This window comes from Pinus tabuliformis, chromosome 6 (genome assembly GCF_031772625.1).
Source record: "Pinus tabuliformis cultivar Carrire ecotype Pingquan chromosome 6, CPIR1, whole genome shotgun sequence".
Classification (NCBI taxonomy): Eukaryota; Viridiplantae; Streptophyta; class Pinopsida; order Pinales; family Pinaceae; genus Pinus; species Pinus tabuliformis.
The window spans coordinates 2,094,538,051-2,094,565,735 of NC_142292.1; positions in this window are offsets into that span (position 1 = coordinate 2,094,538,051).

Sequence of the window (27,685 nt, forward strand, 5' to 3'; positions counted from 1 at the left end):
CTAGTGGTAAACTGCTTATGAATTCCATTTTATCTACAAAAGCATAGAAATTCCTTGGAGATATACTCACCTCATCTATCAGTTCTTAGAACTTTGATATGCAGCCTGCTTTGGTTTTCTACAAGTTCCTTGAAATTGCAAAATCTTTCAAACACTTCACTTTTGTTCTTCAGGAAATAGACCCAAGTTTTTCTAGTAAAATCATCAATAAATGTTAGAATATAGTGGCTTCCTGCTAGTGATGGAGTTTGCATCGGTCCACATAAATCTGAGTGGACAATCTCTAAGGGTGCTTTTGCCCTTATGCTTTTCCCTGATGGAAAACTTTCTCTGTGTTGTTTCCCCAAGACGCAACCTTCACAAAGGCTGTCTGATTTCTCTATCAATGGTAATCCTCTTACCATTCCTTTTGTACTCAACAAATTAAGACCTCCAAAGTTGAGATGTCCAAATCTCAAGTGCCACAACCAATTTTCATCCTTTGGTTCGCTTTGGTAAGCCTCTTGTGTCACTGCTGCAATTACTTCTTTATTTTTTAAATCTGCCTTCATTCGGAGAGGGAACATCCTGTTCCTTGTCATCTTCACTTTAGCAATACATTGTTTGTTGGGTGCTCTATCCATGATGGTGCATACATCATTCACAAAGAAAACATTGTAACCCTTTTGAACAAGTTGTCCAATACTTAAGAGGTTACACTTCATTCCAGGAACATAATAAACATCTGCTATGGTTTTCTTTTCTCCTTTGTTTGTTAAAACTTTTACTTCTCCTTTTTCCATAACAGAAACTTTATTATCAGTCCCTAGTGTGACCTGTGACTTCACATTCTGATCTAACATAGAAAACAGGGCTATGTTCCTGTCATATGGTTGTTGCAACCGGAGTCTAAAAACCATACATCTTCACTTTTTTCTTCAGCCATATTACAAGCTAAAAACAAATTATTTTGGCTAATATTTTCTCTAGTGAAATTTGCACTAGTTCTATTGCTCATATCATGCTACTTCTTCCTACATTCATTTGCATAATGCCCATATTTTTTATAGTAATAACATTTGACATTGGATTTTTCATACCTTTGTCCTTGAGCATGACGTTGTCCACTTGGTTGGCTATTGACTTGGCCTTGGTTCTGATTTGGATTGCTGCCTCTTCCTTGAGAATTTGCTGGACTGTTTCTTCCACCTCTATTTTGGCTTCTACCTCTTCCTCTCTTGTTTCCTCTGCCTAGACCTCTTCCTCTTCCAAAGGACATCTGGGTCTTGAAGGCATGCTCTAGAGATGAGTTTTCATTTCTACTCCATCTCTGCTCATGTGTTATTAGTGATGCATGTAGTTCATCAACTGAGAAGTTTGTGAGATCCTTTGTCTCTTCTATGATGGTGACAATCACATCGAACTTTGAGGGTAGGACCCTTACCAGTTTCTCCACAATCCTCCTTTCTCCAAGAATCTCTACATGAGACCTTATCTTAGTGACTAGACCAATTACATGTGTGAAGAATGAGTCAATATTATCTGACTCCTTCATGCATAGATTCTCAAAATCCCTCCTCAGAAACTGCAGTTTTGTTGTCTTCACTTTCTCCATGCCTTGATAGGTTGTCTTGAGGGTTTTCCATGCTTCTTTGGATGTCTTGGCTGGTGCTATCCTTGGAAACACACTCTCATGCACTGCTTGATACAAAAATAAGAGGGCTTTAGAATCCTTCTTCTTATAGCTCTTCAACAGATCTTTCTCTGCCTGTGTCAATTTATTAAACTCATATTCATCTGCTGGCTCTTAGACATCTCATCCCTTTGGCTTCTAGTAGATAGCGAGTTATGATCATTCTAACTCTCATAAACTTTCTAGTGAGACATGGTCTTGGTCTACTCCCAATACTCCTTGGTACCATACTTGTGATACTAAGAAGTTGCACTTGGCCACATCCACTCTTAATTTCCTATCATGAGCCACACCTCTAATCTTCTCGACTTATTAAGAGAGCCCAACTATAGTGAAATTGGAAAGCTTCTTTAAGTGCTACCTAATCAGGGAACAATATTTTGAAGAATGAAAATTAGACTCTCTTTACTATAGAACACATTGGTTTAATGATATCATCATCATTATTAATTATCACTATAAATATAATTATTAATTTTATATTGTATTATATTATTTTATTTTTATTTTTATATAATTGGATCAAGTCAAAATGCTTTATTGATAATTATCATTATTAATCATTTTATTTTATTTTTTTTTGTTTTATTTCAACACTTTTTTTTTTAATTTTATTTTGCTTTGACTCACTCAATGTTAAATGACATTAAATGTTGAAGATAGCCTCCCCAATTAATTACTTTCCACCTTTTATTATGTTCTAATTGAATGTATATCTAAATATTTAGAATCATTAACATACCAAACCTTCCCATACCTTTTTTTGTTTTCTTAAGTATAATTTAAAAAATCATATAAAATCAAATCAAAACAAAATATTTATAAAATATTTTGATTTTGAAATGAGTTATGGTTTTTAGGCATGTGGTATTGATAAATGTGGTATTAGCCCATGGTATTGTAACAAAACCTATTTTACATGTCAATAATTTCATGGTAAAATGGGGCTAATATATCTTTGTAACCTTAATGTTTTTGTAAAATTCCATAGAGTTCTTAAGTTAATAAATTAAATATGATTAACTAATCATTATTTTAATTTATATTGTAAAATGGATAGTAATTTATAACTGCTATTTATATATTTAATGTTATATGTATATTATTTTATCAAAAAAAATTATTAGTAATTTTATTAATAAAAATAAAATTACAACATAACAAATTTAATTTTATTACTTTTAACTATTTATTATGGCTTATTCTAACTTAGGCAATAGACTTTTTCACTCCAATTGAGTAAAATAGGGAATGTGATTTTTTTGTTGTTTACAAAGCATTTTTGAATGTATAAATGTATTCCTCACCTTTAAAACCTTTAAAATTCTACACATTAAACAACTTAAACTCAATTTTTTAAAATATCTAGTGGATTTTGTTTTAAATTAATAATATTTTTTTTCTAAAAATGTCATTTTCTCTAGACTAGGCCATTTATAATTATTCGATACAACATTTAAAATTTAACACTCATTTATGAGCATTGCAACATTGTTCCATACCCTTTTTCTTTTACATCTAATTTTAAAAAATTATAAAATTAAATTGAAATAAAATATTTATAATTTTTTTTTGAAACGATTTATCGTTTTGGGCCTAAGTCATGGTATTGGCTCATGGTATTGTAACAAACCCTATTTAGAAATCAATAATATATCCATGATAAGGTGTGGGTGAATACGATGGTTAAGGTTTTATTATATTCTACATTTCTTGTAAGTATTAAATTTTCTTATACTTATTAATTAAACTTAAATATGATTATAAAATTATTGTTTTACTTTATATTGTAAATTAAATCTAATTTATAACTACTATTTATATGATATATATTCCAATCTCACATGTATATTATGATTTTTTTTAATATGGTATAGATGTCGTGATGTAATGTTAGCTAGATGGAAATAAAATAAAATAAAATAACCCTATAAAAATAAAATGAAAATGAAAATGAAAATAGCTTGTGATATTGATGGATGGTATTCATGTGGAATATAGGCTAATTGAAGGGGAAATTAAACCACCCTAGGTCCTTCTTAACTCTAGATCTACCAAGGGAGAGGATCAAATCTCTTTTCACTCTAAAAGAAGTTTGTATATCAAAATATTTGATCCCTGTCACCCCTTGGTAGATGGTTAGTTAAGATGGATCTATGTTGGTATCTAAAAATTTCGCTTTTCACTCTAAAAGAGGTTTTCATATCAAAAAATTTGATCCCTCTTCCTAGTTGGTAGATCATTAGTTAAGATGGATCTAGGTTGGTATCTAAAAATCTGTTCATAATTTTATTTATATAAAACAATATTACAATATAAAAAAATTAAATTTAAAAAATGTTTAATCTAACATTTAATTCATACACATCTCCCCCACACTACGTTGTAACTTGGCCCAATTATTGTTTTTAAGTTTTATTATAACAAAAAAATATTATCCTTATTTTATATATCAAATGGGAACATTAATTAAAAATGCACGGTTAAGAATAAACCAACTTAGATCCATCTTAACTAGGAATCTACCAAGCACCTACATGGATCAAATCTCTTTTATAGTAGAAAGAGATTTGAACCCTCTAGTGGTTTGAGAGATGGATAGTTATGAATCTAGGCTAGTCTACAAAAATACCCACCTTTAAGCACAAGAGCTACATGGATCAAATCTCTTTTACAGTAGAAAGTGATTTGATCCCTCTAGCGGTTTGAGAGATGGATAGTTATGAATCTAGACTAGTCTACAAAAACACCCACCATTAAGCACAAGAGCTTCACATTGTTGATGAATATCTTTCCATGTTCATTCATAAAGGGGTTTTAAAATTCTGAAAGTTAGAGCTAATATATTGTGGGTATTTGAAGGGGGTGAGGGAAAGGGGATGGGTGAGGGCATATAGGAATGGGGGGTTTATAAGTGTTTAGGAGGTTATAAAAATGGGTGTTTGATGAAAATTAGTCTTATCCATTTAAAATGGGTGTTATTATTTTTAGAAAAATCAATTTTGGAAAGATTCTATCAATATCTAGTAAGATTATAGATATTCTTTATTGTTCCATGAACACATGTGCTATGTGATATGGGACCCTAAGCTAGTAAGTTATTTTCAAAATAAAACTTTATTTTTGTCATAAAGATTTTTCAAGACTATGGATGCTCGTGCATCAAACACCTTTGGTTATAAAACATGATTTTCGATCTCATGTAGAAGTAATTAGAAAATATATGGGTGAGGAATAAATCTTGTTCAAGTTCAAATAAACAAGGATTCTTTGATCTTTGATCCCACCTCTAAGGATGTTTTTTTCCAGGAAATGTTAATTTTGATGAGAACAACAATATAGGATCATCTTCCCCTCCTTCCTCATTATGTTTTGATAATGGTTCTACTCATTATGTTGATTTTATAGATATTGTTGATGGTGGAGAGGTTGCTAGAATTCCTCCAAAGAAATCTCGAATCTGATGGGACCAACCCAACACTGTTCATACTTTAGGCGATTAAATGATTGTATGAGCAATTCTATGATTGCATAGATATTATAGTTGTGATTACATGTGTGAGTATCAACCTTCAGATATTTCTAGAAAAGGGTTAGGTGGCAATCAATTATGCAATCAAGTTTGTGTACTCGCCTCGGGCCGCGTTTCTCGCTCCTTGCTATGCCAAAACTCCTCCCCTGTCGTTCATTTGGTCATTTTCATTATGCTTGCCAAGGGTTCATTTGACTATGGCTCTGCGAGTTGGGTATGCAGCTTTGCTGCAAGTTCTCGGTGCGCCTCTTAGTATGCTTGCTAGTCTAATAGCGTAACTTCTGTGCTTGTTTCTTTATGCCTGTGTGGGTAGGCTCTAGCTTGGTTCGTTAGGCAGTTGTGAATGTTTCTGTCGTCGCCTGGGTAAGTGGTTCTCTGTACTTTTTCCATTGTTGGCTCAACAAGTCGTCGTGTTTCGAGTTGTAGCTTGGTATGTCATGTTCTTATTTGCAACTTAGTGGTTGGCTTGCGTTCAGGGCTCAAAATGATGGCATCCTTCGATCCTCAACTTCAATGCAGGTAGCCCCTCTCTCTTCGATTCAACTTTATGTTTTCTTTCCCCAGCTCCTAAATAGTTTTCTCCTTCATCTCTGCAGTTGGTTGAAACCTGTGGGTGGAAAGCTCATCCTATATTCTCACTGCAATCTCTCAGGTAAGATAAATGCGACCTCTATTATTTATTTTTTATGCACTGTAATTTCGTTTTTCTTGACAATGTGGCACTAATGCCTGTGCGTCAACCTCTCTGCAGGTGTTGGGGGTTTGCAGTTGGATGTGTTGGCAATGAATGCTTCGGTCTTTGTCCGGTAGGCTCCGCCAACATGAATTTCCTTCAGCCTTTGTTCTGTTCTTAGAATAGGCCTCTGGTTGTGAGGGTTTCTCACCCCTCGATGCTTGTCAAATGTCTCTCGATTGTAGGTAATGTTCTGGTCATCTGGGCTTCCACTGTCTCATGATTATTGGTTGTAACTTGCTGTGTATAAAAGAAATTTTCAAAACCCTCACCTAAGGTTTGTCGTCCACTGGCTTATATGTCTGTTGCTATGTAAGAAAACAAATTTCAAAACCATCACCTAGGGTTTGTCATCCACTCGCTTATACGTTTGTCCATGTTTTATCTTGCAATGCTATTGTGTATTTTCATACATTTGTTTTTGTAATTTGAAGAAAAACTTCAGGAAAGAATGTTGGGTTCGATTTACCTGAATGTCATTTATGTGCTTAGGCCGTCGTTCCTTTTTTTTAATCTAGATTCTACGCATGGAAATGCAATTGATGCTTTTCGACTATTCTTGTAATGTTTTCCACAAACAAGAGAGAGTGTTGTGGCTGCTCTGGTAATTTGTTTGACAGTGAGTTTCAAAAATAGAAATTTTCGTTTGGCCTATGGATGCTTGACCCGTACTGGAATTTATTTGTGTTGCTCCTATTCTGTCAACGTTGTTTTCTTCAATGGAAATGTAAGCCCTTGTTCTGGCATATGCTCTTCTATTTCACTGTTAGGACTATTTTTCCTCAGGAAAGACAAAGAGAATTAAATACAATGGTCTGTGAATAGTATGTTGTCTGTTCAGATGTTTGTTAATTGGAAAGCACAATGAAAATACAGTAGGACACATAGATGGATTGAATTGTTTTCACTGTTATTGTTATTATTAGAGTGCAAGAAGTGTTGAACCCCGTACATGACTTTCACTGTTACATTTATATGTTTTTGTTCACAGTTAATGAAACTGTACAGTTACTTTTTAGTTGTAGACCTTACAGTTACATAGCTGTTAAGCATTCGGTTCTGTCTTTATGACAAGATTTTCCTTTTAGACACATTTGTCTTTTCCTTTTAGAATAACAAGACAATTATTAATCCATGGTTTATTAAAGACAGACAAGTAAATAACCCTAACCGATCAAACTACCTTTGACTAATTCAAAGATTAAGATAAAAACAAAAATCCTACCTCCTATTCTGACAAACTAACATAAAAGACAAACAAAATGTTAACTCAACTTTTCAACCTGGCAGAGACTGACACCCGGTCATGGTGCCTTAGTTGGATACTCCTGCATCAGGTTCCCGAGCAAAAAGAAAATCATGACTCGATCCATGAGCTCCTCGACTGAAGAACCTGTCTGCTCAATCTGCCTAACATCAAGCCACGAACTACGCTCAATAGGACGGTTCTTCCTCGTGACCAGGTATTGCAAATACTCCTTTTGTCGAGTTCGTTTGGCCACCTCAGTGTCGAGAATGCTCTCGATCTTGAGAGGAGGAATGTAAGGCATCTGTCTAATCCAAGCTTCTCCTCCATCCTGGGTGTTTCGTGTAGGCCACATGGTTCTATCTTCCTCTTTTTCTTCTGGGTTAGTAGTGTAGGGGAACAGGTCTGCTACATTAAAGATAGGTGAAATTCCTATTCCGGGTGGCAACTGTATCTCATAGGAATTTTCTGAAAATTTCTAGAGGACTTTGCAGGGTCCTATCTTCTCATACTTTAACTTATCATATGCACCCCTAGGGAAGCGTTCCTTGTGCAAATGCACGAGGACTTCATCTCCCACATTAAACTATACTTCCCTTCTCTTCAAATATACTTGCTATTTATACTTTTGGTTGCTGTCCTGCAATTTAATTTTCACTTGCTCATGCAAATCCCTCATCGCGTTAGCGAAATATTCTCTATCCACACTTCGCCTTTCTTGCAGTCCAAGATCCCGCAACTCATGCACTCCACGAGTATGCATGCCATACAGGATCTGAAATGGATTGTAGCCTGTGTTGCGGTTAGCTGAGTTGTTATAAGTGAACTCTACCTTGGCAAGCACTCGATCCTACATCCGCGAATTCTCTCCAATCAAGCTTCTAACAGGTTTCCCAGACTCCTGTGTACCACCTCTGTTTGTCCGTTGGTTTGTGGGTGATAAGCAGACCTGTAACTCAGCTGTGTATCCATTTTCTTCCACAGGGTGCACCAAAAGTGCCCTATGAATTTCACATCCCTGTCTGAAAGAATAGACTTAGGCAACCCATGTAGCCTGACAATTTCTGTGAAAAACAAGTGGGCCACGTGAGTGGCATCACTCGTTTTTCTGCAAGGGATGAAATGTGCCATCTTCGAGACTCTGTCCACTACTACCATCACCGAGTCATAACCTCGCTATGTTTTAGGTAGACCCAAGACAAATTCCAAGCTGACTGAGTCCCATGGCCTGCCTGGAACAGGTAACGGCGTGTACAGTCCCGTGTTTTGACTGTGGCCCTTCGCCAACTGGCACACTTTACATCTCGTCACAAATCATTGTACATCCCTCCGCATCTTTGGCCAAAAGTAGAAATGACTGAGCTGCTCGAGTGTCTTGTCCATGCCGAAATGTCAGGCTAGACCTCCACTATGCTTTTCCCAAATAATGTTCTCCCTCATCGAGCATTCAGGAATGCATAGTTGTCCTCCATTAAAAAACAGTTTCTCTTGCAAGTTGTAGTCCAACCATGGACTATTATCTCTCGCCAAGGGATTCTAACATGCCTCATAGGCCTCCTTAAAATCTATCTCATTCATTAACCACATAAATGTATTGGGTGCATTGCTCAGTCCAAATGGCATGACTATCCATTCATAAAGTCCCTCATTCTTCTTAAAGGCTGCCTTCCCTCGTCCCCCTCTCGTATTTGGATCTGATGATACCCACTCTCCAAGTCTATCTTAGAGAAATATGCTACCCCACTTAAACAGTCCATCATGTCATCCATCCGTGGCAGTGGAAACCTGTACCAGATGGTGATTTTGTTGATGGCCCTCGAGTTTGTGCACATCCGCCACTCTCCTCCCTTCTTGGGAGCGAGAACCGTTGGGACTGCGCAAGGGCTCAAACTCTCCCTTATCAATCCTTTGTCTAGCAATTCTTGCACCTGCTTCCTAATCTCTTCATTGTCCTTGGGGCTCATTCGATATGCCTCTATGTTTGGAAAACTAGCTCCAGGTATGAAGTCAATATAGTGACTTATGCTTCTTTTGGGGGGTAATTTGTCTAGCAAGTCATCCACCACTATGTCCGTAAATTCCTGCAACATCTTCTAGACTTCTGGAGGTAAATCTAATACCTCTGTATGCAACAACATTGTTTTTTCTCTTTTTACAACTACATAACCCATCTCACTGTCCTCAACTTGTCTTAGAAACTGTTTTCCGCTAACCAGCAATGCTCTTGGTTCACTTGTCCCTGTTGTCCCTTCCTCCTTGATGGTCAAAAGCGTATGCTTGATTCCATCCTTGACAAACTTATAACAGTTCGTCAATCCATCATGCACCACCTTTCTGTCATACTGCCATGGCCTGCCTAGCAGTATATGACATGCATCCATCGACATGATGTCACAAACGACTTTATCCTTATATCTGCCTATTTGAAACTCCACCTCACACTATTCATCCACCAGCAACTGATGGCCTTTTTGCAGCCACAAAACTTTGTAAGGGGTGGGATGTTTCAATCGCCTCAATTCCAACTTTTCCACCATCTTTGTGGATACCAAGTTATCCGTACTACCGCTATCAATAATTAATTTACAACACTTACCATGCAATTTACAAACTGTTCTAAACAAAGCCTTTCATTGTGTCTGTTAAGTGGCTTCCTTGGCTAGTTTTAACAACACCTTGTTCAATAACAAGGCTTCCCCTATTTCTAGAGCATTCTCTACTTCCTGGGGAGGTGCCTCTGCTTCCTCTGGTTGTGCAACATACGCACCCCTCTGTCCAGCCTGATCTGCCTCTGGACACTCAAATGATTTGTGTCCCCATTTATGACACCGGTAACATTGATAACCAGCCCCTCTACCTCAGCCACTTCCGTGGCCTCGATGGGATGACCTACCACCTCTCACACTATCACCTTTGTTCGTTGATCCGAAAGCTCTGGAACTGCTGCCTTCCTCATTACTACTTGCAGTCCACCCTCTGCCATATGACTGGCCTTTTCCCCTGTCGGCTTCTCTTCCTCTCCGAGCATTCTGTCGTCTAGTAATTTTTTCTTCAGCTTTCATCACACTCTGATATGTTTCTTCAATGTCCTTTGGGGATAGAATACTAATTTCATCTAAAATATCTAGTCTCAAACCATTTACGTACCCGATTTTCTTTTCCGTGGTATCCTCTGTATATCCATCTCATAGGTTCACTCGATAGAACTCCTCAGCGTACTCCCTCACCATCATTCCTTTTTGTTTCAGATTCTGCACTTGCCTGTGGAGTGCAATCTGATAATATTTCAGTAGAAATATGCCCTTCAACTTGGCCACCATCCTTGACCAAGTTTTGATCAACAACTTTTTCAATCTCCTTCTCTCCGTTTGGACATTGTACCACCACAGGGCTGCGTGTCCCTTCAATTTCGTCGCAGCGAAATTAACCCTGCAGTCTTCACTGACTTCCTCACATTCGAAATACTTATCCAGCTCACTGATCCAATCCAATAGAAGCTCTATGGACAAGCTGCTGTCATAGGTTGGGAGTTCTGGTTTGGGTTTACTGCTTGCCACTAGAATAGATCTCAACAGTCTCACTTCTAGGGTCTCACCGTCCGATCCATCTGTGGTTGCTTTAGCTTCCTCTTTGCTGTCATCACCTACCTCAGGGTCTCTTCTTCTCCCTACTTCAACTGCCTCCAAATGGGCAGTAAGAATCCTACTCTCTTCTCTCAGTCATTCCTCTTCTATCCTCCGAACACCTCTTCCACGACCTCTCCTTCATACCTCCATTTCTTCAATCAATTTCACCTACTCTGATACCACTATAATGGGACCAGCCCAACATTGTTTGGAATTTAGGCAATTAAATGATTGTATGAGTGATTCTATGATTGCATAGATATTATAGTTGTGATTACATGTGTCAGTATCAGCTTCAGATATTTCTGGAAAAGGGTTAGGTGGCAATCAATTACGCAATCAAGTTTGTGTACTCGCCTCGGGTTGTGTTTCCCACTCCTTACTATGCTAAAACTCCTCCCCTGTCATTCATTTGGTCATTTTCATTATGCTTGCCGAGGGTTCGTTCGACTATGGCTTTGCGAGTTGGGTATGTAGCTTTGCTGCAAGTTCTAGGCATGCCTCTTGGTATGTTTGCTAGTCTAACAGCCTAACTTCTGTGCTTGTTTCTTTATGCCTGTGTGGGTAGGCTCTAGCCTGGTTCGTTGGGTAGTTGTGAATGTTTCTGTCATCGCCTAGGTAAGTGGTTCTCTATACTTTTTCCATTGTTGTCTCAACAAGTCATCGTGTTTCGAGTTGTAGCTTGGTATGTCATGTTCTTGTTTGAAACTCAGTTCTTTTCTTGTGTTCAGGGCTCGAAACGATGGCATCCTTCAATCCTCAGCTTCAATGCAGGTAGCCCCTCTCTCCTCGATTCAATTTTCTATTTTATTTCCCTAGCTCCTAACTGGTTTGCTCCTTTGTCTCTGCAGTTGGTTGAAACCCATGGGTGGAAAGCTCGTCCTCTATTCTCACTACAATCCCTCTGGTAAGATAAATGTGACCTCCGTTATTTACTTTTTATGCACTATAATTTCATTTTCCTTGACAATGTGGCACTAACGCCTGTGCGTCAACCTCTCTGTAGGTGTTGGGGGTTTGCAATTGGATGTCTTGGCAATGAATGCTTCGGTCTTTGTCTGGTAGGCTCTGCCAACATGAATTTCCTTCAGTCTTTGTTCTGTTCTTAGAATAGGCCTCTGGTTGTGAGGGTTTGTCACCCCTCGATGCTTGTCAAATGGCTCTCGACTGTAGGTAGTGTTCTGGTCATCTGGGCTTCCACTGTCTCATGATTATTGGTTGTAACTTGCTGTGTATAAAAGCAATTTTCAAAACCCTCACCTAGAGTTTGTCATCTAGTGGCTTATACATCTATTGCTATGTATAAAAAAAAATTCAAAACCCTCACCTAGGGTTTATCGTCCACTGGCTGATACATTTGTCCATGTTTTATCTTGCAATGCTACTCTGTATTTTCATACATTTGTTTTTGTAATTTGAAGAAAAACTTCAGGAAAGAATGTTGAGTTCGATTTACCTCAATGTCATTTATGTGCTTACGCGGTCGTTCCTTCTGGATTCTATGCCGAGAAATGTGATTGTTTCTTTATGACTATGCTTGTAATATTTTCCATGAACAATAGACAGTGTTGTGGCTGCTCTGGTAATTTGTTTGATAGTCAGTTTCAAAAATAGAAATTTTCATTTGGCCTGTGGATGCTTGACCCGTACTCGAATTTATTTGCATTGCTCCTATTCTGTCAACGTTGTTTTCTTTAATGGAAATGTAAGCCCTCGTTCTGGCATCTGCTCTTCTGTTTCGCTGTTAGGACTGTTTTTCCTAAGGAAAGACAAAGAGAATTAAACACAATGGCCTATGAATAGTATGTTTTTTGTTCAGATGTTCGTTAATTGGAAAGCACAATGAAAATACAGTAGGACACATAGATGAACGTTTTAGGTGAAAACATCTTTCAGATATCTTCTCTTTTAATTAAACAAGCATTGGTTTTTCTACCTTCAAAACTTTCACCCCATTTTCAGAAGAAACCTTGTTGTCATGATTTCAAAATTTCTATGGGAAGGATTATGCCGAGATGACCTTCTTTTTATTGCCTACGGGACAACAATTGCCTATGGATCCGAGTGAACTTTCTCTTGAAACATTTTTTGAAGATGTGAGACGCGTTTTGCAAATAATTGCCAAGGTTTTGGGAAGGGAATCATTTCAAAATTTCTATGGGAAGGATTATGCCAAGATGACCTTCTTTTTATTGCCTACGGGACAACAATTGCCTATGGATCCGAGTGAACTTTCTCTTGAAACATTTTTTGAAGATGTGAGACCCGTTTTGCAAATAATTGCCAAGGTTTTGGGAAGGGAAGACACAACTTTCATTGACCTAGATATTTTAGGGATGTTTAATTTAATTCTACAACCTAAGGTTGTACTTGATATACCTAATTATTGGGGAAAATTAGTTAATTCTTAGTTGTTAGACCTAGCTCTTATTGGTTGTTTCAGATTCCCATCACTAGTAACTTATATTTTCCTATACACTCATGTGGAGAGTTTCATGCATTTGGGTCTAATTATAATGTATGTACACAAAAATAGGAAATCAATAGTGAATTGGATGTGAGAATTCATGCCAATTATGAAGGATTTACATACTTTACTACTTATTTCATGTGAGTTTCTTACTCCATTATAAATATCTCTCGTCCACCTTATATTTTTCGAAAATCCCAATCTCTTCTAGAGGTTAGTGGCAATTTCAAAGTGGGTGATTGGTTCATTTTGAAGACTATGTTAAGATTAGACTATAGGGAGGAGAGGTTACCCCTTATAGACTTTCCATATTTGTACCTATGAGATTATTTTCTTTAGAATTCATTAGACAAAGTTTAAATTTTAATCAGATTCATTTTGTACTAGTAAAGAAGGGACATTTATTCAAATTTCCAAAACTATTGGGCCTTTTATTGTGAACAATAGATAGGCCATGGAAGAAGTAGAGAAGATTCTTGGAGACATGTAGTTGTAATAGGGTGAGAAATGGTCATATGATCCTCACCATATCATTTCTAGAATAAGAGTGGAAAAATCATATGCTCCCTATATACGTGAATCTTGACCGGATGTGGAAAAATTTGCAAATGGTGGTAAGACAGGAGCACGTTGACGGATAGAGATTGAAACCCACATCTTGAAGAGAAGGGTCTAAAAAGAGGTAGTGAAGAAATAATTGATTTGGAGGGTGAAACCAATCAAAGCTCAAAAAATCCAAGGTTGTCTAAAATAGAAAGAGAACATGAATTTCTCACTCGGGGCTACTCAGATGCAATGGCCTTTTAGTTGCAATTGGGAGAAGTAACTTGTAAACCTTCCTCCCATGTGCCTGAAGAAACTTCTCAAAGTGTTGTTCGTGTTATAAAACAATGTACAGTCCAATTGAAGAAATAAATAAGAGGATAAAGGAAAACATAGAATTTGAGCTTGAAGCACAATCAATTTCTGAATATCACACTAGACTATTATCTTCCATGGATCTTGAAAGAAATCAATTGAAGTTATGTTTTTCTCATCCTTATACTTTGGCTGTTTCATCATTATCAGGTTTTAATACTATCAACTTGACCGTGAATGCAAGAGAAATTCCATTTCCTCACAATATTAATTTGCACAAGAAAAATGGAGAATTAATTTACAGTGATTTAAGAAAAACAACCCTGGCTACTAGTAAGGCAGAAGCTTTACTAGGAAAAGTTGTAAATCAACTAAAATTGGAGAAGGAAAATTGTAGAGCCGTATTCACCGAGAATGAAGAATTGAAGAAGTTGATTGTCAAAATTGGTGTAAATCTCGAATAGAGAATTGTTTTACAAAAAATCTTGCAAGGGGTAGAGACTAAAATTTAGATGTTGAGGAAAATGTTGAAATTATCTTTTGTGGAGCATGTCATGGCCCCAGAGGTAGCTTTGGTGGAGAAAGAAAAGGAGATTTTATCAAATGAACTTTTGCAGAGAAACGATGAAATAGTTTCCCTCAAGGAGATGGATTCTAGATTGCAACATAAACTAGATACACATGTATGTACTATTTTAATACAATCTAATTCTCATGACCCAAGAGAGAAACTAACCAAATTAATCACTGAATTAAAGATATCATAGGATGATATGAAGAAGATGCAAAGAAACTTTGATGATACAAATAATATCTAAAGATAATAGAAATGGAGTTGGCCTTGGCCAATGAAACTGCCTCAAAATAACAAAATGACTACCAAATTACTTCTCATGAGATTAAATGATTGAAGAAGAAACTAAAAGGGAATATGTCCCTCATTTAAGCAAAGGAAATTATTTGGAATGATATTATTAATACACTCACGAACATTTGAGAATTTATGTCAATTGTAGGAGAAGAGAAAGCCATTGTTAGAGATTTGGAGAGCACCATTGCTCTTAGTAAATAGAAGATCCAACAATGTGCACAATTTTCCATGAAGATAATTGATTTCCTTAATTCTCAGTCATCATGGGAATTAAGAGAAATGAATATTGAGGACAGAACATAATTGGTGATGGATATTAATAAAATGGTTTTGAATAATTTATATAGAAATATAGTTGCGACAAAGTTGGGATAAATTAAAGAATCTATTTTGAAATTCAATACCAACTTTGATAAAAGAATGAGGGCAAGATTTCCTTCATGTTGGGATCAACATGGAAATCTGCTTCCCTAGGAGACTCATGAAAATAAACAATTCTGAAAGGGGAAACAATTGTAAATTGCCTTCATAAGGATTTTCAGTTGTTATGGTTAATTAGAACTCTTTTTACTCAGAAGCCAACTTATAGTCGAATCACTAGTTTCATAATGGCTCACACAAGGTTTGTAAAAATTCAGAGATCAAAAGTGACAGTATGGAAGCAATGCAAAGAGTGGATGTCTCCTTTAGAAAATACAACGTAAGCTAGATGTTCTACTACACCTAAATCACAAATCACTCAAAGAAGAAAATCCATTATTATTTCATCGGAATTTTCTAAGAATGTATTTGTAATAATGACATAATTTTGTTTTTAATTTATCATTAATAAATTCTTTTGAGGAACCAATAGATTAAAGCAATTCAAGTAGTTAATAGTTTTGACAGTTGACAGTTTCATAACCGTCATCACTGGAATCATCATACAAAAGGAAATTTTGGGGAACCAAGAAGGGTTCGGAGTTTTTGACTTCAGAAGGAAGAAGACTCTTCTGTGTAATATTTCTCATCTTTTGGGAGATTTGAATAAAGTTTTTTCAAAGTGATTCCACACATATTTTGAATGTAACATGTTTTCTCTTATGTTTGTATAATCATTTAATTTTCTTCTCCTATGGGAAAGAGTAATAAAGGAGTTGGTCTTCGATAATACAGTTTCACTCAATTCACAGTACCCGTAAGTTAAAGTTAAATAACCCTAATATGTGCTCCTCTTTTTTATATTTTCGTTCATATATTTACCATAATTATTCTAAAGTTTAAAGCAAGAGATTCTTCTATAAGTAGTATGTTCTTTAAAACTTTCAAACATATTTTTCACTCCTAGAATTTGAAGAAATTAAAAAAGTTTATTTGTGAGTTTCATATGAGACTATCTCTACTATTTCTCATTCAATTCCTGTATATGTCATTCCACCTCACTCTTTTGTATTTTAGGAAGGAAGCTCTTCTATTCCCTTTCAAAATCAAAATATGGCGATTTTGGGGTTTCTTTTAAACATATATGCTCCTTTGAATATTCCTCAGCCTATGAATGTCATGCCTCAATATTATTTAATGTTGTTACCGAGATTTACGGGGGAAGATGAAGTAGCAACAGCAAATAATGTGTAAACCTTCTGCGCTTTAGCAGAAAATTTGAATGTTGAATACTTGGTTGTGGTAATGAGTCTTTTTGTACACCCATTGGATGGAGAAGCAAGGAAATGGTTTTAAACCATCCCTACTAATTCAATTAACAATTGGGAAGAATTGGAAAATACATTTATATAGAGGTGGAGTGAAAAGAAAGATCATGGTTATTTCCTAATTGAATTTAATGCAATTAAGAGAAAACGAGATGAATAGGTAGACGAATTTATCAAGATATTTAATAATCTATATAATAGTCTTCGTGCAAAGATAAAACCACCATGTGTTGGTGCAAAAGTGGTGTTTACACGAGCATTTGAATCTAATTTTGGATTTACTTTGAGGGTTGCACGGAAGATTAAACAAAAATACCAAGCTGATAATAAGAAGAAAGGAAAGGAGGAAGTTGAACCTACTAGTGAGCCAAAGGATTCACATGAGGAGAAGTTAGATGAAATGAATAAAGTTATGGGAAATATGTCTAATAAATTGGTAAAAATAGAGTTGGAAAGAAATAATCCTCCTAGAAAAATTCAACAAACATAAAATAGAAATTTCAATCCTGATTTTAGGAGACAACCACTAAAAATTATGCAAATGGATAAGGACGAGGATCTGGTGCAACTACCCTTATACATTGAAGATGAACTAGAAGAAGTAGTGGAGGAAACTCTTAGATTACAGGAAAACCAATACTCTACTTTGTCTGAAGAGGAAGAAGAAATAGTCACTAATGAGGATTAACGCTGGGAATGTCAAATTTCCCTCGATGCTGAAAAGATTAAAGAATATTGCAAAAGCTTTACAGATTTTATGCACACAGAATTACACAAAAAATATGATTTGAGGTCAAGGTAAAGATCAAGAATTCAAGATCATGTGGGTGACCAATCAAACTAAACAACTCAGCAGCCAACATCAAAACAAGATGAGAAAGGGAAGCAGCCAAACCCTCTCTAAACACTTCTCCATATTTCCTGGTTTATGGGAAAGACGCCATCCTCCCACCAAACATCTACTTACTTTCTCTCTTATTGTCCCAAGAATATCAAGGCAACCCATGTTTATTATTTCAACGTAGGATGGATACACTTCACAAGCTATAGGAAGAATAGATGGAAGCAAAATAAAAGTTCACACTCCACTAGAATTGTATCAAGAGATGGTTCGACAAGAATTCTGCACAGAATTCTCACTTCAATGTGGGTGAATTAGTCTTGAAGTGGGACAAACCCCATTAAGACAAAGGCAAACATACAAAGTTCCACTCTGTGTGGATTACTCCATACATTGTGGAGGAAAATCTTGGCCCACACACATATCATCTGCAATCGCTTGACGGGATGATTTACAACCTTCATGTCAACGACCAAGACTTAAAGAACTATTTTCAGTAACTCAAGGTCGTGCCCCACACTATGTACATTGTCTTTTTACTCTTTGTTTTTATTCGCTTTGCTCTGCTATCTTTTTCTTCGCTTTGTTTTGTTTTCTTAATATCATGTTGTTTTCAGTTTTTCCAATAAGTGATTCCCTCTACTGAGTTGTGGCTTTTGAATAAGTATGTGGTTGAGATCCAAAGAGTCTTGTGACAGTGCAACACGTGGCTACTTTTGTTTCCATCTTCTCTGTGCTTGGTTATAACCTTCGGGCGATGAAGTCTTGATGGAAAATATGAGCCATCTATAAGGGAAGCTTTGTTCCAACCATGAACCTTTATCCACACTAGAAATCCCCATGCATGTACTCAGTTTTCTACTCTGTGTGTTCAAGCTCATCATCCTAGTAGAAACGGATAAGGGGAAAATCCAAAAGAGCAAATCTAAATCAGAGATCTTACATGCTTCATTGAAGGAACAAACTATTTCATTCTCAAAAAATTTGGATCCCTCTTCCACCTCAAAAAATAAATAAGTTCCTATGCACAATCCTCTTTTCAAAAATACAAAGGCGAAAGAAGAGGAAGGCTTCGTCCGCAGAGAGGTGAAGCATGCAACTCCACCGGGGTACTAATCAGGTTCGTTGGTAGGGGATAAATGTATTTGTTCCTGCATGACTTCGCCTGGGTATTGTCAATGCCTACTCGTAGTGGAGCAACACCAAAGATGAAAACTTATAATTTGAAAATTTTAAACTCGTGAGCTAAACTACTCTCCCTGATTTTGAAACACTATGATCAAGTTGAAACTTGTTGTTGTGTTTGATTGAGTTGGAAAAATGTGAACCATGTTTGTCCATGGGTTAAGTGGGGAAACCAAAGTAACCCACATAGTGATTCAATACTCTGTGATAGACCAATACCCTGTGCTATCAATGAACTAAAATAGAGAAGCTCGTATTCAACCAATGTATCGCCAAGTGTTGTAGCGGTTGCAACACCCTCCAAAATTTTGGCCTGCATCCATTTTCAAAGCCTTCCTTGGTTTTTCCTTAATGATTGCAAACACTCATATTCATCCCATGAGCTCTTGTCGAGTCTTTATACCCTCTTTGTTTGATCGATCATCAGTCATCTTTTAGCATGTTGGTTGGAATGTCATTCTTGCGACCTTGTTCTAGCTATGTTACAGGTCTGTATTTGTATGTACGAATTGTGTTCGCTATGTAAACATTTTTCGCACTCACATGCAAAGTTGTAAACAATGCCACGCAAGTGTCGTCACAGTCGTTGAATGATTTATCTCAAGTGTTGCACTTGTCCCTCTCATCCTTTAGTGAGTCACACTGAGCATATGTTGTCTTGTGGTTTGAGGTGTCTTGGCGTCAAATCATGTTGAGTGTGTGCCCGCAAAGTCATGTATACACGAGTTTAATCACTCACACACTTAACCATTTTTCTCAATATCTGTCGACGAGACCAACCTCCATCAGTGAGATCTCCACTGAGATGCACTCCGCAGTCTCAGGCCTCAGTGACCAAGCACTGTTGCCAAGAACTGTGCAAAGCTTGAGGCTTTCCTCCAGGCAATTGCCATTATGAAATTCTAGAATCAACCTGGTTAACTATCACCGAGAACAATGCAAAAGTTGCCCAAGAAGCCATTTCAGTCTGTGCTCCCCTGAAGCCTGTTCATGAAGCCACTCGCTGATCAACCAGAGAATTTGACTTGAGCAGTGACCGAGGGCTGCACTCATCTCCCCAACTTCGCAGTAGTTATCTTTTTTGCACTTCGTGAAGAAATTTCACATACATGAGAGACGGGCACCCGCTGCCGATTGTTGCACTATCCTAGGAAATTGTGGAGTTTTGCGAGACAATCCCCGTGCTAGACTCCTCTCCACTCCTCCTGAATACTTTGGAGTTTTCATTGACAGTCCACCGTCTTCCCGAGAACCCACTCAGCCCAGAAACTATATAACCATGTCCTCCTTGAATTCCTCCAAGATCTGCATAGTTTTGACGAGTAGGCTCCTACATCCCAATCCCGACCTCTTCTAGAAAACACCGCAATTTTCCGTGTGAGTGCCTCCTACTACCCGCATTGCCTTCGTGAGAAAAAATATTTATTATAAGATTTTATATAACCTAATCTATATATAAGTGTTGCGTGTATAGGCTTAAGATTTTGCACGAGAGTCAAAACTTGAGGAATCCTACTATTTTTTCTTAAAAATATGTGGGTGGTTTGACTCTTGTTCTTATGGTAGAAATGGATTCATCACCATCAAAATCCCCTAGGCGACCCAAAATCTTCAAGATTGACAACTATGGCTCAGATTTTCAAAAAAATTAGCTACATTTTAGCAAAATCATGCCACAATTTCCATTAATTTATAGCCTTCTTAGACTAAGTATATATATATATATATATAAAATAAATTGGTAGAACTAGCCATTCTAGGTGTTAGTCTCATGTGTTAGACCCACATTGATTCCTTGTCCATGAGTTCCAAATAACATGTAGCATGCCTTGAGATTGTTGTACTTGTTGTGGCACTCCATTGATATATGTAGTGCAACTTTAGAATACTTGTATGTACTTAGAAATAGATTTATATACATTGGGATATATTTCGTTTTACATGGCATATTGCAATATGTGTCAATATATTGGTGAATGATAGATACTCCACATCATGCGGGTGTACCCTAAGTAGAATTCCTCGAGGGTACACCTCCTTTTATGGACATATCCTCTCACAAATAGAATTATATACATTGTGATATGTGTCATTTTAAATGGTATATTGGAATATGTGTCAATGTATTGGACAATGATATAGACTCCAAATTAAGAGATTGTACCCAAAAAGAATTCTTGGAGGGAATTTCTTGCATTCAATTAGAGGAAATTTGATTTTAAATAATTAACATTGAATTTCCATGTCATAATGTGTAAGACAATAAAAATCCTTTAAAATTGAAAAGAGATAAGGTGTGACAAGGCATAGACAATTTTTTTAGTAAAATAATTTACTTACTTTAAGTTTGAATGGTGCCCAAGTGACTCAAAACTACATTAAACATTAAAAATAAAATTAATATCTTATTCTATCACATTGATAATATCTAGAATGTTTTTAATGAAGGGTAAAATATGGGTGGAATGTGTTTTCAATGAAGAGTAACTATTTTAAATTTTAAATTTACTTTTTAAATTTAAACTTCATTAAATCTTGTGTTAAAAAATTAATTTAAATATAATATAATATATATATATATATATATATATATATATATTTTGATAAAAGTGCATTTATTTGTGTAATTTAAATTTAAATTTTAAATTTACTTTTTTAATTTAAATTTTATTAAAGCTTGTGTTAATAAATTAATTTAAATATAAAATATATATACGGTTATTTTGATAAAAGTGATGTTTATTTGATTAATTTAAATTTTAAGTTTACTCTTTTAACTTAAAATTTTATTAAAGATTGTGTTAATAAATTAATTTAAATATAAAATATATATACTCTTATTTTGATAAAAATGATGTTTAGTTGAGTAATTTAAATTTTAAATTTACCATTTTAATTTAATTTTTATTAAATCTTGACAAAAGTAAACTAATAAAAATGATATATTAAAAAATTGTCTATATGGCATTATTTTATTAATTTATTAATTTTTTATTAAGTGGCTATTTTTGAGTTGAAATTTCCTCTAATCCAAGGATCTATGCCATTTTACATGACATATTAGAATATGCGCCAATATATTGGACAATGTGAGAGACTAGTGGTCAAGCATGTGTACATGAAGGAGCATTCTTGGAGGGCACACTTGCATTCATTGAGATATCCTCTCACAAATAGATATATATATATATATATATATATCAGGATCTTCCATTTTTCATGGCATATTGGAATATGTGTCAATGTATTGGACAATGATAAAGGCTCATCAGGTAAATAGATTTATATACATTGGGATGTATGCCATTTTACATGGCATATTGGAATATGTGTCAATGTATTGGACAATGATAAACACTGAGCAACATGGACCTATAACACAAGGAGCATTCTAGGGGGCAACGCTTGGGTCCATGACATATTCTCTCACAATAAATTCATATACATTGGGATTTAAGCTTTTTCACATGGAATTATATTGGAGTATGTGTAAATGTATTGGAAAATGACCAAGGAGGATTATTGGAAAGCACACTTTGTTCATCCAAATATCCTCTTACATGTAGCTATTACTTAGTCTTGTTGACCACTCATTCTGAGTTGTTGGACTCAATTATGATGTAGTTATTTAGGCAAATTTCTTGGGGATATAGACTCAAAACTTATGATTCCAAGAAATAACTGCAGGATTTTACACAGTTTAAACCCAACTATATACCAACAAACCTTCCAAAATGTACAATATCTAGACCAATCAAATTGGTTATGTTCCCTTTGACCAAGTTGTTGATATACTTATCCTCTTCTTTGACTACATAGTCATTAAATAGACTCACTTATTGTGCCACATATGTCCATGTGGCCAGTGGTGATTTATATCACACTAGTGTATATTTGCAGGTGATGGTAAGTGCCCTAGATCAAAATAAGTTGAACTATTCTTCAAGCAGGGCATACAAAAATTTCTATAAGTGGATTCACAGATTTTGAATTTCTATATAAATTTGTGTATATTTGAATGGAAATGCAGTTTAAACAAATTGTAAATGAGTGAGATTGGAAGCATGGATTTTAAGGCTTCAAATAGAATGTTTTGAGTTCATAGTTACAAGAAATAGTGGAAATTTAGTAACAACCAGGGCTGAGCTTGTAATATTCTCTTTTCTTGATATGGTCAAAGTGGACAGAATCTTCCCATGGCATTTACCATGGTGTTTGCCCATGGTATCGGGCCCATGGTATTTATCTTCATTTTTCTAGTAAAACAATAAAATAAGGCTTCTAGAGAGTCCATCCAGCCTTTAAAAGGGGATAATTGCTAAGGATTGGGGGCATCTTGAGTTTATCTATCTATTTTTGTTTTGTTTGAGAACTTGGCAAAGTCTAGTTCTAGTTTTGATCCCAGGGACTAAAACCCTGTGGGACTAAAACCCGGTGGTTGAGAAAATCTAAGTGAAGAAATATCAATGAATTGATTACTGCCATGGCAGATCACCTAAACAATAAGAGGCAAAGAGAAGATAGTAAAGGATATCATGATCAAATAATGGATGGCAATTTACAGAATAAGGAAGAAAATGGACAGCATCAGGCCATGGAAAACACCAAGAAGCAGAGAGAAAATAATAAAGATGATCACTATCAAACAATGACAGGCAATTTACAGCAGATGGAAGAAATTGGACAACAACAGGCAATGGAAAACACTAAGAGGCATGGGGAAGAAAATCCAACAAATCTTGTATCATGGGCACCACCAGACATAGTTACCAGTGCAAAGGATTTAGGTAGTGATGTCCAACCTCATGAACAGCAACAAAAAGGAATAATGGTAAGGGATTACTCCTCTTTTAATAGTTTTGATCTGCTCCATGACCGAGAGTTTGGTAGCAATGACAAAACGCTACCAAATATTTTTCGAGAGTATCATGTAGCTGCATTCACTAATGGATTAGGTAACATAAAAGAAGTGGTGATAACACATAGCACAGTGTGTTATATTCATATCACCAGGAATGGTACCTGTATAGTTCCGTTCAGTCTAAATTTAGATTATGGTAATGATGGCCAGCCCCTTGTGAACCAGCGTCTACATATAGACAATGACAATGATGGCCAGCCGATTATGAGCCAGCTACCATGGAAATCCTCGTTTTACCTTTATAATCCGCATAATCAGTCTTTGATAATGGTTAGTGAGCCTCCGCAAAGGATTATAAGCATTCAAATTGAATGCATAAAAAAAGGAGCTACAATCCACGAACAATTGTTCCCGGCTGAGTCCGTAATGTCTAATTGGGAATTTGATATGCCAAATTGCAGGGGCATGATTTATAATCTGTCAGAAGGGGTGTTCAAGGTCTTTGAATTGAAAAAGTACAGTCATCTGTTTGCGATTGCACAACCAGATAGTAATCTAACATCAGATCCAAGTAGAATTCCTGAATTTACATTTGGAAGCCCAGGAAATACTGAAATAGTGATCTATCAAAAGGTCAAGAGAAAATCCATTGTGTTCAGGATTTATTCCAAAAGCGATGGAATTTTTCGTAAAGAATTTTTCCTAGAAGAGGGCTGTGCGGAGTTCGTTGTACTATGTGGCTATGACAGAATGGTTGTGCAACTGGGAGTAATGGGGCAGCTGGAAGTAATGGATATTAGTGGTCAAATTCCTCTTTGCATAAGAAAAACAAATATTCGCACGACATTGCAGCCTTATTACTTACATAAAGTTTCCAAGTTCATTTGCTGGGACTGTTGTAGCAGAACAGTTAATGTTTGTAATTTAGAAGGAGAGATTTTAGTGAGACTTGAAGACCACAGAATATTTTTCCAGACCTTTTCCCGTGGATCTCACATTACAAAATCACAGGATATCATCATTTCTGTTTGTAAGAGAGCTCGTGATTCCCACAGCATCAATATTAGCAGCATTGTGACAGGACAATGCCTCGCAAAGCTCAGCAAGAATGCTTCAAATTGTTCCGAAATCAGAAAGGAGGTACTCGGGTCTCAAAATAAAGGATTTGCATATGATGAGAGGACGCACAACATTTTCACGGCAAATAATCAGGGTGTTTGTTGCGTATGGTCTAGTAGATTCTATATTGATGCTGGATTCCACATTGATTTTGGTTTTGGAAATGGCAATAACCAATACGCTGATAGTATAGACTCCCCAGAATCACAATCCTCTGATTCTGAAGAAGACGATGTTACAAGTATGTCAACATTCCAGCTGTGAAGAATCTCAAAACTTCAACCATGAAGTTTCTTAAAACTTCAGGGTTAGGGAAAGCGAGTGAAGGATATTTGTATCTGCTAGTAACAAATTGACTATTTTGAGAAATCTCCACCACCTAATAAGAATTATTTGAAAAGCATTACTCATTTAGCGTTTCAATGTCTGTTTTATTTTTTTAATATGATCCTTCAGAATTACTTGAAAAGATTTACTCATTCATACCCTGTTGTTATCAAGTAGTCAGATCCAATCTATTGTTTCACAAGTTTCTTTTAATTATGGTATTCTCTTCTCTGATATAATTTATTAGAAAGCATCAGATTCCGATCAAGAATTTTCCAAAAAGAATAGTTGGGCACACGCCAAGTGAAAATGCCGAGAATACCAATGATAACAGCCTATGGAGATAACAGGCCGCCGAGATAACAGGTTCCGATCTAAAGTGTTGCTCGCAGATACATCAACTTCCAGGGCCAAGATGCAAGTTTGATCCAACTGGACGCAGGCAAAGCGACACAAGCCAATTGAGTTTTTTTCGAAAGGCCTACGTAGGGTTTTACAGATTGCAGAAGAAGAAAGTTTTGCATTTTTTACAAATTAGGTTGTGTTTAGGGTTTCAACTTTTCAGGACTCTATGTTTGGAGCAAGTCGTAACGGTAACGGTCGTGGGGAGCAACAGCAGAGACGATGGCATCATCTTCCACTCCGACAATGCACAGAGCCGCTGCACTTCAATGGCCTTCGTTCCCTCCTTTTTTATTGCCCTTCTCGCCTTTTTTATTGAGCCTGCGCTTTGATTCACTTTCTATCATTTTCTTTCGACCTATTGTATTCTCTCCGTGCATGAAATTAGTAGTATGGATTTGTGGAGTTTGAACTTAACAAATCTTCCGAGCTTTATTTATTGTTTCACCATTTAACAAGGGATTTTCTTATTGTAAATTCTTATGAAGTAGTAAAAAGATGGTATCATTATGAGTCTAGACAGCTTCTGTGATCCATAGGTTTAGAAGATAATTTTTTCTGAAAAATCATATCTAATATTTTTTAGCTAAAATTTCCAATTTTTTACTGTGGTTTATCATAAGACCAATATTGTATTTTGTCATTTTTATTTTTATTAACTGAACAAATTGAATTGAGAAAGGTTCTCCTGTCTATATAGTTTTATTTGAGATTGGAAAACTAAAACTACTATTAAACCACATTCTGTAGAAAAAAAAAAAGAGATTGTGATAGATCTGTATTTCTGCAAAGCCATGCATTCAGTTATCTGATGAAATTGAGTTTAAGATTATTTCTTCTTGGAAATAAGGAAATTTGTAATATTCTTGATGGTTTATTTGTAATATTCTTGATGGTTTTATATTTTTCATGTCACCTGAGCTGGGTGTGTTGGCATGGTCAAACAATTAATTAGAATGGTCCATTTTCGGTTTTCTAGCCAGATTTTGGTACATAAAATTATTTGCATGCACGGCTGTGCATGACAACCCACTAGTTTGACTGTGGTGAATGTTCAATTGTTGTGTGATTATATTGCAAAACGAATTAAAATAAAAAGAAAATGAAATTGGTTTGTGATATTGACTTATGGTATTGAGAAACAGTGGTATTGACCTATAGTATTCATATGGAATATAGCCTAATTGAAGTGGAAATTAAACCACCATATGTCCTCCTTAACTCTCGATCTACCAACCTAGAGGATTGAATCTCTTTTCACTTTAAAAGAGGTTTGCATATCAAAATATTTGATCCCTAATTTTTTTGTAAGCTTAATTTACAGAAATAAAGGAGGTTACATCCATATGTCTTAGAGTTAGATGGCCTCAACCTGGCCAGTGGGAAACTAGGTCTCTTGGCCACCTAACAATAAAATATGTCACCCATAAGCAAAAAATAATAAGTATCTGGAGCCATATTATATAAACCTCGAGCTTTTATACTTCCTATTCTTTAAATATCTATAAACATAAATCATAATAAGTCTAAAACTATAGGACTAAAGCATTCAAAATGTAACGCCATGGGTGCAGTATCACTACTCATCACAGTCTCAATTCACGAGCAAGATCCTTCACAGTGAAACCTGGTAGATACATGTGGGGTATGTAAGGGATGTGCCCCTCAATTCAGCTCAGGGGACCACTCCGTTGTTGTAGTTGGAACTGAATTTTTTGCAATTCTTTGGTGTAATCTAATTTCCCCCAAAGGGCTACATGCATGTCACTAGGAAATTGTTCTAGAGTTTTCATTAGAATTCTCTTCATCATCCATAATAGGCCCACTATATCCTTGTATTCTGTCACTCCTCCATGAGTATGGCCAGTGCTTGCCACTCATCCATGTCCAAATCAAAGTCTTCCACTCTAACTCGTTTCATCTTCCCATTCTACAATCAACTACCTAACAGTTAGAGCTGCTAGCCTGGTAAGCTTGGGTGACTTCTTCAATTATAGGCAAGGCCATGGCCATCTTGCACCCTTGACCATAAAAAATTTAAATTTAAAAAATGTTTACATCCAACATTTAGTTCCTACACATCTCCCCTACATTAGGCTGTATCTTGGCCCAATTATTGTTTTTAAGTTTTATTATAAAAAAAAATTATTATCCTTGTTTTATCTATCAAATGGGAACAAACAATTAAATATAAAATTTATTAAAAAATGAAGGGTTAAAAATAAACCAACATAGATCCATCTTAGTGGCTTGA